At 36.1% G+C, this 16,309-nt stretch overlaps 1 protein-coding gene across 2 annotated transcripts in view; it reads left to right on the top strand.

Moving 5' to 3' along the window:
* Positions 1 to 16,309, top strand: part of LOC105838927 (protein rhomboid) — a 129,945-nt gene that overhangs the window by 65,384 nt on the left and 48,252 nt on the right. The gene's annotated exons all lie outside the window — the stretch shown is intronic.

Genomic DNA, 16,309 nt, shown 5'->3' with positions numbered 1-16,309 from the left:
TATCCGTGTCTGCACACACTCGGTCGGTTCTTTATTCTGCTCGGGCATCCACCGCGTATATCCACGTGGAGGAAAACGTGCGACGAAAGAAAACCGTGTCACGTGACGCGGGCGAATTCTGTCCCGCGTGCGTCGTTTGTTTCTACGACTTTTCATGGTTTCTCCATGGTGAAACAGAGCAGGATAAATATTTTATATGCGATTAACATCGGATGAAATGTATCTTTATTTCGCACACGATTGTATTGTGACATTAATGCTTCGCCGTTGAAGGCCTTCGCAAAATCCTTGGCACTTTTAATTGTTTTTATATTTATAGTTGTACATCCATTGCTTACGATGCAACTAAAAGCTCTATTATCCCTTTCCGTACCTGCACAGAAAAAGACTTAATTTCATATCTGTATAATCATTCTCTTATATAAGCAATATAAATTCTTTAAAAAAGAATTTGTTAATCTTGAATAGATAAATATGTTTAAATACAGAATTTTGTATAGTTTTATCAAAAAATATGTTTTCATTATTTAATAATAATTTTTATTAAATTGAAAAGAAAACATATTGGCTAAAGAATAATGTCTTCAAACAAAGAATTAAAATCTTTTAATACTATTGTTGTCAAATAATTGTATATTGTGCTTTTTAGGTGATTATTATAATATTGAAATGAAAATATTTAAGATTAAATAACCTAAAATTTAAGATTATCCAATTATTTAAAGATTTTATTTCTGCTTATATGTGAGACAATAATTTTTGAATTGATACTAATTTTTTTTTTCTATGTAACTCGTGTCCGATCGATTTCTATCTACGGAACTTTCTTGAAATTTTAAAGAGTCCTCCTATTCCTTATTCTCTCGTAAAAAAGTTTGACGGAGAAGATTTTTGTGCGGTGAGGCGAATTCGTCGATTTCTCTCCGAACAGCATCGACTTGATCTTTTTAGTTGAGCACTAGCGATCTAGGATTGTAGGCAACGTTGCCTTATTTGTGTAAAGTAAATTTTTTAAAAATTATTATGAGTATTCTAAATGTCTGTCTTTTTATTTAATAATTATTTTCCTAAAAAATATTTTATTTTGAAAAAATCAGAAAATTAGATTGAAAAGCGTTAGGTACAAATAAGATTATATTACGCTTTTTAGAGAAGACATAATTTTTGTATCAAAATATTTTAAAAAGTTTGTTTTTTATATTTAGTTTGTGAGTAATTTTTATTAATTAAAATTATACTATAATACTTTCTGTTCAAAATAAAATATATACATTTGCTCTAGAAACATGAAAGTCTTTTTATGAACTTTTTTAAAGAGATTTTTAGAACTACTTTAAATAAATGAAAAAGTTGGACACGTGGTACTTAGGTTTATAAAATTTATAAGGTTTATAAGGCCATTTTTTAATATTATATTGCAAGGGTTAAGATATCAAATAAATTGCACAATAATACACTGTATTGCTTGCATAAGATATAATAATTTAATATAATCGCAACGTTAATTATAACTTATAAACTTTTCATGGAATTTGTTACGTGTCAAGAGTATGAAGTTTTTCTCTGGATTTTCCTTTGTCGTGTTCAACAATAGGGTCAACCGTGAACGATAACTCTGTGCATAATCTCCATGGTAGACTCAGGTGTGTGTAAGTGAAATATGCACACTCGTGCATATACCATACACGAATCCGCGATCGTACGCGAGGCGATATTTCATTAGGAGGATCGTGAGGCAAATGCTTTTATTAAAAAGTGCGAGACCCCATCCTGTAAAAATCGTGGTGGATTTATGGCTGAGAAAATCGGAAAAATTCCTGATTATCTCGCCCGCGTCCCCTCATCTTTTCCTCCGCAATCGTAATCGTGATGTGACTCACGATATATTTAGAAACTACGTAGTTTTCGTTTCTTTTTACTTTCAACGAGCTTTTCCGCATTGTATCTCCGCTATAATCTCTGTGATTTAATTACGGCGAACTTTTAATCTAAAGCAATCTTAGACTGTGCACGATCCGCTTATTATTCTCTTTTCGGCTTCTTTCTGATGTATTTATGTGTTTATGGTTATATTTTTTTACTTACTGAATTTAATCTTATTATTCTTATAATTTTGAAATAATTTTTGCTATTGTCTTTTTATTTCTAAAATATTATGTAATTTCTAAAATATTATAAATATTATGCACTAAAACACAGATTTATATGAGCAACGTTAAAAATTTTTTTTATATTTTTTATATTTTCTTTATATTTTTTAGTTTCCTAGTTTCCTTGTTTTGTGCTGTTATTTTACTTGAGGTTTTCAGATTTTGTTGTTATAGTTGTTATTTTGCTTAAGGTATTCAGACTTTGTTGTTATAGTAAAAGAATAATATAAAAAGCTCTTCACTCACAGGCCAAAACTCGCTGATTATTATGAATTCATTTGAATTTTGCGCCGGCGGCGGTCATGTTTTGTCGTTATCCTTTTTTACCCCGTTCGTCCATGCGTCAGGATGCATTTTGATGCGGCACAAAGTTGCATCCGCTGTGGAAATATCAGCGGCGACACGCTGCGACGCGTATAAATACAACGCGTGTTATTTGCTGGATATTAAAAAGAAGTTTTCTTAAAACGCGAACGAATAGTTAGAGGAGTTTGTACGAAAATATAATTTTCTTTAGAGTTTTTTTTTTCTCGACAACGAGCAATGAAGATTTTACGCGACTTACATATTTACGTTCGGCACTTTTATAATTTTTTTCGTACGATATTATTTCTTGTGCAACCCTGCATAATTATTCTGTTGAAAGAGACACTTTGTGATGCATGACACGGCGGATGTTTTGCACACGAAAAGGTACGGTATGAAGCTAGTTTGTTTAATTATGAACAACTACGAATACGCGCGAATTTCATACTGCGCCATGCGCTAATTTGAGTGGCCGATATAATTGAAGTGCTGCATTTAGCTTCATTCGTGAATCATCGAATTAATGGCGATTAAATAACTCGCGATTATAGTTAATTGCGGGCAGTTAAAGGAATACATTAAAACTGATGCAGCCGTACAACGTGCGTGCGAAATGTTGTGTTACGGACATGATTGTTTTTCAGGCGTTGTCGCGTGGATTTTTGTTAATGAAGAGGATCCTTCAAATTTATGCTGTGAAAAATCACTATGAGGCTGTGCCAAGTACAATTAAAACACGTAATAGACCATTGTATCTAGAAATTACATTTGTACCGTGTATTCCGGCAGAAATGGCTGCATATTTATAGCGTATGGCTGCCATATTACATCGGCGATCAATTATCTACTCAATTATCTCGTCGTGTTTGAAGTTTAATCGAGGGAGACAGTAAAGTGGTCCAATAAAATTTTAACAGTCGCGTCTCCGCGTCGCAGCGAAATTCTGCCGAAAAATAAATTTTTCGTGAGATTGTCGCGCCTCCCCCCTCTTCTCCCCTTCGCTCTTCCTTTTTTCCAAGTCCAACGGGGATTTCTCTCCTTGTTCAGCGACATTCTCCAGATTTTTACTTCGTTTGCCCCCGAACCATCGATCGGCCATCCCTCTCGCTACCATCAGCGGCGACAGCGCCGTCGTAATTCTCGTTGGAGCTGCAATTTCTCCCGTTCCGGGAAACATTTAAATCTCGCCTAGCTTTTTTCAACGTTTCCCCGCTTGTCGTCGTTATGAATATTCTCACCTGCTTGGTGGTCCGACCACACACGTATGCGCGTGTGTTTAACTGCATGCAGCTGTCCGACATTGCCATCCGACATACCACGTTTCCACGCGGTATTTTGACAGTGCCTATTTTTTTCCCTCTTGTTTGTTTCATTTAGTTTCGGTATCATGAGACCGTCACGCTTGCATTTCTCGTGGCAATTGCATAATTCACGGTGAGTATTACAACTTTTATTAGATGAGTATTGCTTTAAATGTTTGCTTCAAAAAGCACATCCGTATTCTTTGAAATTAGGTGCTTTTTTTAAAGCTTTTATGATGCCACATTTATAATGCCACTGAAAATTATTAATGTACACAGAGAGAAAGATTTCTTTAGATTTAATAAACAGTTTTGTTCGATTATTCCAAAGCACATATTTCTTTGATTTTAATCAATTTTAAACCAATTTCTTTAGATTTAATAAAATTTATTAGAAACAAATAAATATATGCTTTGAAATAGTCGAACAAAATGGTTTATTAAATTTAATGACATCTTTCTCTTTGTGTATTATTAAATAAATTACTGTTTGAAGCCAACAATTTTGAATGTTTTACATTTTTAATAAATGTACATTCTACATTATACTAAAGTGCAAAAAACTGGATGCTAATTAAAAAATATATATATATATATATATACATGTAATATATATATATATATATATATATATATATATATATATATATATATATATATATATATATATAGAGAGAGAGAGAAATAAAGATATATAGGAGAAAATAAAAGAAAAGAGGAAGAAATAAAAACGTAAATTGAGCACGGTGTTCTTCAATTGTTCCTTCTGTCGCGGAAACTTCGTAGCATTCTTTTTCGTGCCGGTCTTGAGTGTAGAATCAAGAACAGATTCGATCATAGAATATGAGTTTGGGATGACAGATCACTATTTGAAGAAGCGAATGCATACGAATCTTTTCTTCCTTCATCGGATATCGTATAATGTTATGCGGGGCCGATATATCGATTTTATGTGTGTGTTCGGATAAATGTTACTTACATCGAAATACGGGTGAATGTAATATGTAAATGTAAACAGATTATTTATGCATATCCGAATGGAAATGCACTCAGTAAGAAAAGTCATTCTGAGAATTTATACAATATTATTGTTTTCCGCTATTGACGCTTACGCGAAAGAAGCGTATTATGCACTTTCTCTCGGGGAAGGATTCATTGTCGTACGACAAATATCGATCCGATTCTACGAAACGGAACTACTATTATTTATGGAGTTATGTCCATCCGGTAAAGAGTCGATGAAAACTTTTTAATCAGAGTACAACTTTCCTCGAGGGGATAATGTAGAATCTTTATATATTTTTTAAAAAGCTATGAAAAAGTTCAAGATAGTTAACTTTAATGAGCACTTATTATCATTGCCAACAATCAGACTAGGTAAATAAATAATTCAAACGATATGCAAAGTGTTTGTTTTATATTTAGAAAAAAATATGCACGTAAGTCAAAATACCTAAATGTAATAAATGTGCACTTTCTGAAAATCCGTGAAATCAGTGAAAATGTACGGAATTAAAACGACATACTTATAACTTATCAATTACTGAAACAGATACACAAATACACTAATTTGAAAGTCGAAATTATTAAAAGACACGGTTCTAAGTATATCATCGTCAATAAGTGATACGTCGATTGCCATTTAGAGAGCACTTCTATTGGTTAAAATTTCAAATTATTATTTATTTTTACACGTTACATAATTTGCTTGCAGCCCCTATTGCTATAGGAGAAATACTTATTATCTGATGAATCACTCATGACATCGCACATTCGCGAAACTCGGTTAATGGTTTTGACCTCGCGGCATACTTTCGCGACGGCGATTTTCTTTTCTTTTTTTTTTTTTTATAGACAACGAAACTTGAACGAATAGTTTTGCGTTTCGATAACATGAATGTTCTCCGCCTTCTGCTTTTCCCTCCGCTCCGCCTCGGTAAGATCGAGGAAACACGTGCACCTGCACCTGCAGCTGTCGCAAATACTTCGGAAGGAGATTCGTATAAGTTTTTGGAGCGGAAGAGACGGGCGGGCGGGCGGGGAGGGCAGGGAAAGCGGAGTCAAACGTATGTCCTATCCTTTGCCGAAGTGCCAGATATAAAACTGAGGTAGAGATCGTAGCGAGTAGTGGCTCATAAAGTTCGAACTCCGACGACTGTGATTCAACGGACACATGCCTTCCTTATTATTGCTTGAAAGCCAAACCAGATGATCCACGCGCGGTCGGACCTCGCAGATCTCGACTTTTTCATTTCGGATCACATAAATCATCTATAAATAGCGACGCCGAATAGTCTGAGGGATAAAGAGGCGTCTTACGTAAAACATCTTTTGCATTATACACACGTCTGTAATTTATTTAAGAAAAAAGTGCATACAAACATTTTCTACACGTGCCATGAGACTTTTTAAGAGCCCTCTCGAAATTACATTAAATCAGAATTAGGTAAGTTAAGATTTGTAAGGTTTAACTTGAATTCTCTCGTCGAAGCAAGTCTTGCGGTCTTGTTTTTTTTTTTTTTTGTTTGTTTGCGAGAAACCCATCGTTTAAGTGGTTAAACCGAATGCGTGCGATTTCCGGAAAGGAAAATTTTCAGCTTCGAGCCTGGTGCCCGTAAATCGAGCGTATCTGATAGGTCGTAAACGCGGCCGTCACGCTGCTTCCTTCTAACACCGCGCCGCCGCGCACCTCTCTCTGCATGTGGCATATCCCGAGCGTGGCCGATCGACGGGGTGAATTGGATTTTGTCAGAATAGGTGTATTCTGCTGATAAATCAATTACGTGGATATTTATCGCGGATCACCGTTCAATTACGCCCGGCGCAATCATGCCGCTCGCAAATTTACAATTACGATGATGTACGCGAGCGCAGAGGCGGGGGGAATGCACTCTGGGCGATCTGTTTGCACCGAATTTGTTTGCCACGTAATCGACTTCATCTACTTATTGTCGGGACACTGATCGATCGTGCGATATCGATGCCCGTGACCCACCGCATTAGCATACGTCGATCGACGCCGTTGGCGAGTGGATTTTATTGCGACGATATTTTATCGTCGACAAAATGCGATTCCCAGTAATAGAGACCGTTAGAGTAAAATGTTACGTGAGACCGTTGCGAGATGCAAATAATATGAAATAAATACGTCAAATAATACCAAGGACTGTATTTACAACAACAAGCTAAATTGCTCCTATTATTTTACACGAGTTAAATTGTAATTACAAAATGTAATTATATAATGTAATTATAAAATTATTGATACAACAACATACACACACACACACACACACACAAAGTATTGTATATGTAAAAGATGTTAAGTTCGAAAACAATTAAACTTACTTTTCCCGACTTATTTGCATTAATATTTATATACATTTTAATATTTATATACATGCGCGTAGCTTTGAATAATTAATTATTTATCATACAGTTTGATTGCCGCAAATTTTGCTTTGGGGGAGCTAATTTACACGCGTCCTTCAAGTGACAAATATTTAGATATTACGTCACGCTCGCCGGTGCATTATTAATAGAGAGCGGACTTATGTATGTAAATACCGTGACGACGTCGAGGGTGGTTTGCCTGCAGTGATACCGGCGGCATTGAAAAGAAACATCAATCAACCGGGATCGGAAAGCGTATAAATTTTGCGGACATCACGCGAGACAGGCCGTGTCCCGTTCGTACGGGCGAAGTCGCAAAGCACTTCGTGACTATGCAAGCCGATGCAGTCACGTCGGCTCTTGTAACACAGCGTATACCGCACAAGCCGCCCCGCTATTCACGATATCGATTCCATTACCGATAATCGAGTGCGCATCGTTCAAGGAGAGCGTATTCGAACTCGCGGGAACTTGTCATTGCGCGCGCGAAACGGATATATAATATTCACATCTCTCTCATATTCATCGCGCGCACAGTTATATCAATATTAACCCGGCCTCGCGCAATTAATTATGCATCGCGCACCATGAATCCCGGTGTCAAATTGACGCCTGACCCGTCGCTCGCGCCGTTATTTTGGCGCCCGCGCCGCAGCGCGCATTATATTGGGACGAATTTGATTTCATTTCGCCGACGAGACGCGTATTATTAATACGGTATCTTGGCTAAATTTGAATAATACAATAAATACGGCGCGACCGCCGCGCTAAGTACAACATAATTGTACGTTAATGAGAGTGTATCTGAAAATTGCATTCGGCGGCAATAGGAATTGCGCCTTTAATGATGAATGAATAACGCCGGTTGAAAACGGCGGGAAAATGGCAATATAATACACGGCTAGCGTACTATAATGGTGCAGTGTAATTAAAATGCAACGCCGCTGTAGAATTATAATATGGGCGATGACGATGCAAACCGATATGTGGTGACGGCTGTTCTCGCCGTTAGCACGCAGCACTGTAAATTTGTAATGGCTTTGCAAAATTCATGTCAATCGCATCTATGAAATTGATTGAACCGATGACGTATAATGTACTGCGGATTTGTATCGGAAAATATCCATTTTAATAGTTCTATAGACGCGACATGGCTTCGGTATAGTGCATTAAAATCGATGTAAATTTACGTAATGGCGGCATCCGGGAGTAAGTGACAATTTTGCATTCGAGAATGTGTATTTCACGCGGCTGATGTTTATTGGTCGACCTTTTCACGGCATTCACGGTATACACGAAATATTTCACGTGTATCGCACGTATCTCCATTTTTATGAAAGAATTTTTAAACAAATTTCAGAGTTTTTAACTCTAAAGTGCCGCTGAACGAAATTTCACCTATGCAGATGCTAATTTAAGTTTTGTTGGTAAAATTTTGATAGTTTAAAATAATATTTAATAAGATTCTTTACATTAAAATGGTGTTATCCTAATATTCTGCAACCTATAGTTAAAGTAGAAAATATGCTTTTTAATTTTTAAAAATGTAAAAGAATTTTCTAATTACCTGGATAATTTTTTAGTAGTATTAACGTCAGAAAAATATGAATAGCATTTTTGTGTTTATTATGAAGATAATAAATTTTAAATATATCAGACATATTCGCGTCTAATATTGCTAAACGCGAAAAGAGGTAGGCCTATTCGCTCTATTCGACAAAATTCAACGAACACGCTCCGATGATACGTGCATGATTAATTAAAATACCAGCCGGGAGAGCACGAGAATAGGAATGTGTGCGTGTGCGTGTGTATTGCGATTACGGAGGGTCTCTGGTGTGTGCCAATGTAAAGGCCATGCGGGTTGAATCGCCGAAATCGATTTGATTACGATGAATTTGATCGAATGCAAATTAACGCGCTCGCGTATCGAGGCTATTCGGATCCCCCGCCCCCTTCACCTATCCCTCCGCGGCCGGTTTTCGAGAGATTTCGCCTCGATTCCTGATTCCACTTCTCTCCCGAATTACGATCGGTCGGTCGTTAGCGCGACAGTCGATGAAACTGCGCCGTGATGCGTGTAATTTCGCCAAGCCGAAACTGTTTCCGGTCTGAGTAAGGATGAGGTCAGAGGTCAGGACTCGAGAGACAGGCGAGAGAAATGGAGAACAAAGGCACAGAGAGCCAGTTTTATTTTGCTACAGGATGAAGTAAAACATATAAAGTGAGAGATATATGTCACCTTATCAACATTACAACGTAAATGATGCTCGTGAAATAAATGATCAATTTTTACAAAAAATAAAATTCTTCTGAAGCTTTGTGATCTGAATTATGACTATTATTATTAGAAAAAGTAGATAAAGTATGAAAAATTTACTTTAGGATGAATTATGCGAAATTTATGTGTCATAAATTTTTAAATCAGATTGGATCAGATCAGATAATTTTTTGCTTTTTCAACTTTTTCAAATATGATATGTCTTATCGAAAAGTAAAATGTATATTACTTTTCTCCCTTTCTTTCTTTCCCCTTTCTATCATCCTTATCTGGCAGATCTATTACATACATATGTATGCGATCATAGAGGCGGAAAAGAGAGAAGGGAAGAAGCGACGGTGAAAAGTAAGAGGAACTAGAGACCTTTTTTAATCTGTCGATACTACGCCGAGAAAAATTACTGCGGTACCGTTGTTTCCGTAGGGACTGGGGCAGTTTTATCATTTTTTTGCCGATAATTACCGCAGTCGCGTGCGGCCAAAACCCCACTGCAGTATTTTTACTTTCGATGTTAATCGAGTTAATTAGCGCCGACCGTTCAGGTTGTATTATCACTTTTCGTACAATACATTTTTTTCACAGCATGAAACAATATTTCGCGTGGACGATCGTCGAACATTTTCAAAAATGCAAAGAAGTAATCGCTATAGTCGTTATCATTGGATGGAATTACTTAACAATTTTACATCACAAAAAAATTTAAACAATTAACAAATGCGAAAGTAACTCGTAAATTTTAAAATTGTCGGAACTTATTATGGATTGTTTTTTTAAAACAATTTTTTTACGGCACAAAAATATGTTTACAATTTTGCTGAAGTATCTAAAAACTTAACTAGATACAAATCTGAAAATAGTTTTGTTGGTTTATTAAAATAATTATATAAGATATATTGTCAAGCTCTAATGTTGCAAGAAATGTTCTAATAATTAGTTTAAGCGCTCCGCATTTATTTTAAGAAATTAATATACATATTTAGATTTGTATCCAATTCAATTTTTAGGTACTTTAGGTAGTAAAACAAACGCTTATCGAGGAAAGCAATATAAAATTTTGTGTGTGTGTGTGTGTGTGTGTGTGTGTGTGTGTGTGTGTGCATGTGTGTGTAATATACAATATATGTATTAAAATTTGATATGATTATTTTTTCATTTTATCATATGTCATCATTAAGAAAGGATCATTAAGAGAGGTTAACGATTTTCGAGAAATCGTCCCACAGAACAATGTGATATGGTAGCCGCTGTTTCACGTGTTCGGATATTTATTGCGCTCCGATGTATGAAGTGCAATGCATCGAACGTAACATATTGATTCAGTGTCACGTCCCGTCGCTGTCAACGAGTAATGACCATTTGATGTATGATACAGAATTTCATGGCCACGGTGATAACTCGTTTTTCTATCGACAGATTACGTCGATTAATCCCTGCTGGGACTCGTTAAGCTTAATCGATATTGATGATTTTAAAAAGTGATAATGCAAATAATTTGTTTAACACACAATGCTGCACCAATTAATGTCGAATAAACAAGCGTTTTTTTAAATTTAAAATCCTTTAATGGCGGTAGAAAGGTATAATATGGTGGAAATTTGGTGAATTCTTTGACTCGTTAATATGGATATAGGAATGAATTGAAATAAAAATTTTTTGTGAGATATTTATATTATGTATTGACAACTGAAAATTACAGATAAGGAAGCTCCAACTCTGTGATTTGAGACTGGATTTTGATATCTAATATTATTTTATATGTACATATATCTCGAATACATTTTCAATTTTTATAAATTGAACACAGACGATCTTGAAACGGTCGTTGAACATTGTCTTGAAAGTCACATCGAAGCTAGAGATAATATCAAATCAAATTGATCGTCAATTTAATTAAAGATGCTACAAGCACTTTAGAAAAATTGGAGAAAACTTATTGCGAAAAATATCATTTACTTCAGCTTCTTGTTTCAGTCTTTGATTTTGTAACAGTATTAACAGTATTACATTACAGCGTTAGCTGCAGTTCTGTAAAAAATTTAATGCTTTTTAATTAAAAAAAGGAACATTGATATTTTTTTAGATTTACATTACAATGGATCAGACTGCAGTAGCTTAATATGTTAATATTTTGTAACTTTAATAAAATTTAAATAAAATTTAATATTATTAATATATAATATAAATAACACACACGTACATAAGAATTTTATATCTCTATGCCTATTAACAAGTCAAAGTTTATCTCCTGAAAAAAAATTTTGTCTACTCTAAACTTGTCTACTCTCCTTAATAAAAAGTATTTATGAAACTTTCAAAAAGAATTTGCCTTAGAGTTCTGTCTTTACGAAACTTTTACATTACTTAGGAAAATTTTCTCACGCGTCAGTTCGATGTCACAAAAAGTTAAAGAAACGTGCAGTGCTGCGACAACAAAAAAGCGTAAGACTTTTCAATCGTGAACTGAATTTTTAGACTGCTACTTGTAAAAATCTGCGGCCATATACACCGATGATATTTATTACAATATATTTTATCACCAGCCGTTTCTTAGGGCAAAAGAAAAGCTCTCAACGCCGGCGACACAACGCACAGAAAACGTTCCGAGGACGCCAAGTCGTGCGAATTCGTGGACTAAAGCGCGATTTTTATAGCTGAGCTATCGCTGTTTCTGTCACGATGAAATATCACGGCGGAAGAACTTCTGGTACAATGCTCAGACCGATCGTAATGGCATACTTGGGCAAGATTTCAGAATATAAAATCGGCTTTCTCGAATTATTAATATAATGCATATCCCCCGCGTGCATTATATTATTGTATGTTTCACATCTCTTCTATTATTCATAAGGAATACAAATCCCATGATAAATTAACTCCATGAAGATGTTTAGATAGCTTTCACTTGTAAGAGACCTTCATTTGCACGCGAGACGACATTGTATACAGCACATTGTGCGTACGATAATAAGTCATACAAGTCGACACAATGATATTTGTGCAACACGAGTATGCAATGTATTGTGTGCAATATTGTCGCGTGTTCAAGGTTGTGCAAGCTATAATGAGGCTATAATGAGGCGATTATTTTTTAAACAAAGGAGACTTTAATTTCTCTTCCCATTTGTTTTCTATAAAATCAATAATATATATGTAAGTCTATTTTAAATCACACTTTACAATTCATCATATCTATTTGCAAGGCACTATATTATTTTTTAAAGAGATATTAATTCACGTCCTTCGGTTTCACAACTTCGGTTGTATTAAAGGGAAGGTTATTCATTATCACAGCATGAAATATAAGCAATGATGCGGTGTGATATAGACGGATAATAAACTGAACGACATGATACGAGAAGGAGTTCTGAAGAATGTTTGCCGATACAGTTTTCAGATCTCTCCAGAAGTCATCATCGCCGTCACGTTTTATCGTATAACGTCCGATGGCGTTCCTAACGAGAACTTTCAAAAGCGAGAGAGGACGGGAAGGCAGACCGGAAAGATCTCGGTTTGCCGGATCGTGGCGGAAAGGGCAATTTTCGCGACTGCTCCTCTCGCTTCCTTCGGCATCGAGTGGATATCCAGCAGCACAATAGCATCCGTATATCGCGATTTCGCGGATACAATCGCACGGAAAGCCGCACGCAAACAGACGCGGTTCTTTTTTTTTCTCTCTTCCCCCTCCCTTCTTTTTTTTTTTGTTCCTGCCGTCCGGACGGATGATGGAACTTCGACGAAAAGGGCAGAATCTGGGGAAATATCACGAGATCAAACGGAATGGACGATTCGCTTTTCCCGCTCCTTCCATCGTCGGGTCGGGTAGAAAGGCAGATAGTTGGGAAGCTGAAAGGGGAAACCGGACGCGAGGAGAAGACAGACGAGATAGAAAGAGAAATGGTGGACGGGCGGTGGGTCGGGCAGAAGAGGGACATTTCAATCTATAAATATAAACCATCGCGTCAATTCCAGCTGCTTTCTGTTCCCTGCATTGGACGCGCCAGTCCCGTCTCCGCATTCCGTATAGCGGTCGCGAATTTCGTCCGCACGGCTTTCGCGGTGTTTCCCATTTCGCGCGTCCAATTGTATAGCGACTTTGTTATCGTACTACCAGGAACGAACGTTAAGCGACATTCTCACTGCATTCTTCGATTCCCTTTATTTTGTTTTATTTTTATTTTATTTTATTTTATTTTATTTTTTTTTAAGAGGCTATCCGAGACCACTTTCCGAGAGAACTCCCGGAGATAGACCGTGATTCACAATGTCGAGAAAGAGAGATACTAACGAGAAGCTGAAGTATTTTATTAAAAAATTCTTTAGCCTCGGAAAAACTTTCTTGTTTCAATCTATCACTAATAGAATTGCATTTTTCACATCGATACAAAGTTTGTATCATTTCATTATCAGTCAGCTTGCTTTTATAAAGTTAAATAGTGAATCCAATAAAAGTAATATCTACCGTCAAATTTATTTGAATGTTTATTTTTTCTTTACAGTATTCTTTTCTGAAGTTATCTTTTCTCTGAAAAATTTTTTGCAATATTTGCATCGATTTTTCTCTCTCTCTCTCTCCCTTCCTCTTCCTAAGTCATATTGCCATATTTGATTGAAATATATATAAATATAAATTCTTGTACTGATGGGACGGCAGCTGCATTCTATTCCCTTTATTGGATGCCGATATCGACTGGGAATCCTCTCCGTGTGGTTTCCTCTCCGGACTTCTTTTCACTTGCATCCCATCGAAACTTTCTTATCTTTCGAAGCGTTCGATGATGTCACACACGCGTGACAACGCGATGCAATGTAAGCGGAGTCTAAAGTTACGTTTTTCGCGAAAATATCCGAGATAAGGGCGGCTTCACATTGAACATTTTTACATGTATTTTCACTGCTACGAGGAAACCAATATCGTAAACTTGTATTTCAATTCCCCCCTTCGTGATTTTCTTTTCAATTTAACTATTATTAAGTAGAAATTTCGCCGGAAACGTATGCAGCCAAATCTTTTCCTTTTTTTTTTGGCTCATTACTATCCTGAATGTAAACGTCTCGAATTTGCATACGTAAACCTGATGCAAATTCGCGAGCAACTTCTCCTTTCTTTTTCGTCAAAAATGCTAACAATGAGCAAAAATTCTGTATTTACCGTTCACGATCTTTTTTACTTTAATCCTATCTCGGCTATCTTCGGATCATCTTTCTGCACAGACACCCGTAAAAGAACGCGCTCGTTCGCGAGGCGAAGCTCGTTCCGTACGTCTATTCTTGTTTTTCCGCGTGGGCGCGTCCATTTTCCGACGGAAGAAAAAGGAAGAAATAGAAGAGGGTACCCCGTTGGGTTCGAAATTCTCGACAGGTTACGGTGCTAATTGAACCTTAAATCCAACGATTAGTTGTACGGAGCGTGTAACTATGAGCGCCCGTAGGATATGCGGCAGCTAACGTTAATTTAATTAAACCATGCTACCGTGCACCAAGAATGTCCTGACCGACTGCTTGCGGAATCCGCAAGCTCGCGCGGCAGCTTTTGCACGGGGACTTGCAATTCAGCATAATTTCGAAATACAGCAATTGTCGCGAATTTTCCTTACTGCGAATAACGGTGGAAATTATTTTCGTTTTTTCTGCATTAAAATTTAATATTGATATCATTTACTGTATTGGAATTATACTGATTTTAAATTCTAGCTTCTGTAGGATCTGATGATACTCATAGTGGAATTTTTATGCTGGGAAAGCTGCCTCTTAATTGAATATCTAATATTTAACGCTGGCATTATTTGTGACGGCCCATGGGACTGAGTGATTTAGTTCTTTAGAGCAGAGGTTTAAGAGGCTCACGTGGCATTTCTCAGCTGGATTAAGTGGTTGCGGCTACACCACGAATCTCCTCGGTTTAAATAATATAATTTTGCTTTAAATAATCATTCAGGTATATTACACTATATAGTCTATAACCATTATTAATCGCTAATATATATTATTGTATATACCACGTGTACAATCTTATGATTTTTAATTTCTTAAAAGCAAAGACAATTAAAAATTATTTATCAGAAAACTGCATATTAGTATATCATGTTTATGTACTTTATATCTTATTGTTTATGTTTGTGTATTATACTTGTATTTATTATAATATTTTATGAATGTGCTTATTTAATAATAATATAATTTTTTATTTTTTAAAACTAAGGCAAATTAATAAAACAATTCTTGCATTTCAGAAAAACATGCAGGTATACGCATATTTTCCTAGGCTTTTTATTCAAGAATTGTTTTATTATTTTTTTAAGGAAAATAGGCAATAAAAAATTATAAGAATATAAAAAATAAGTACATTTTAAAAATTATTTTAATAATGCAAGTATAAACAAAATACATAGACATGATACGCTGTGTGTGTGTGTGTATTAAAATATAATATTGATACAAGGTCTGATACAGAAGTCTTCATATAAAACGCATAAAATAAAAAATAAATTTTATTTATTTTATGCGATTTTTATCCGAAATATTTTTGCCTCAAACTTTTCCCACAGATATGAATGTTACGTTGACATTGACGGAAATTGTCAATCGACGTTTACAAATATAGATACCCTTTCGTGGACAAACCAAGCAGCCGCAGGCGACTCGTATTAAAATCACTACGAGAACGGATTATTTCGGATTAAAATCGCAACGAGATTGGATTACTGCGAGCAGACGAATCGGACGAGGCGCATTTTTCACAGCGGATGTCCCGCGGTCGTATCCCGGCGGAAAAGCGTCGCGACGCGCCGTGTCGCGCCGCTGAGAAATAAGAGGCGACGGCGCTGGAATTCTTTCCGATAACGACCGCAATTTAGGCCGATAAAGGGAATCGACAAAGC

This window comes from Monomorium pharaonis, chromosome 2, assembly GCF_013373865.1.
Source record: "Monomorium pharaonis isolate MP-MQ-018 chromosome 2, ASM1337386v2, whole genome shotgun sequence".
Lineage (NCBI taxonomy): Eukaryota > Metazoa > Arthropoda > Insecta > Hymenoptera > Formicidae > Monomorium > Monomorium pharaonis.
The sequence above is the reverse complement of the archived record's forward strand: the minus strand, read 5'-3'. Positions and strand labels throughout refer to the sequence as shown.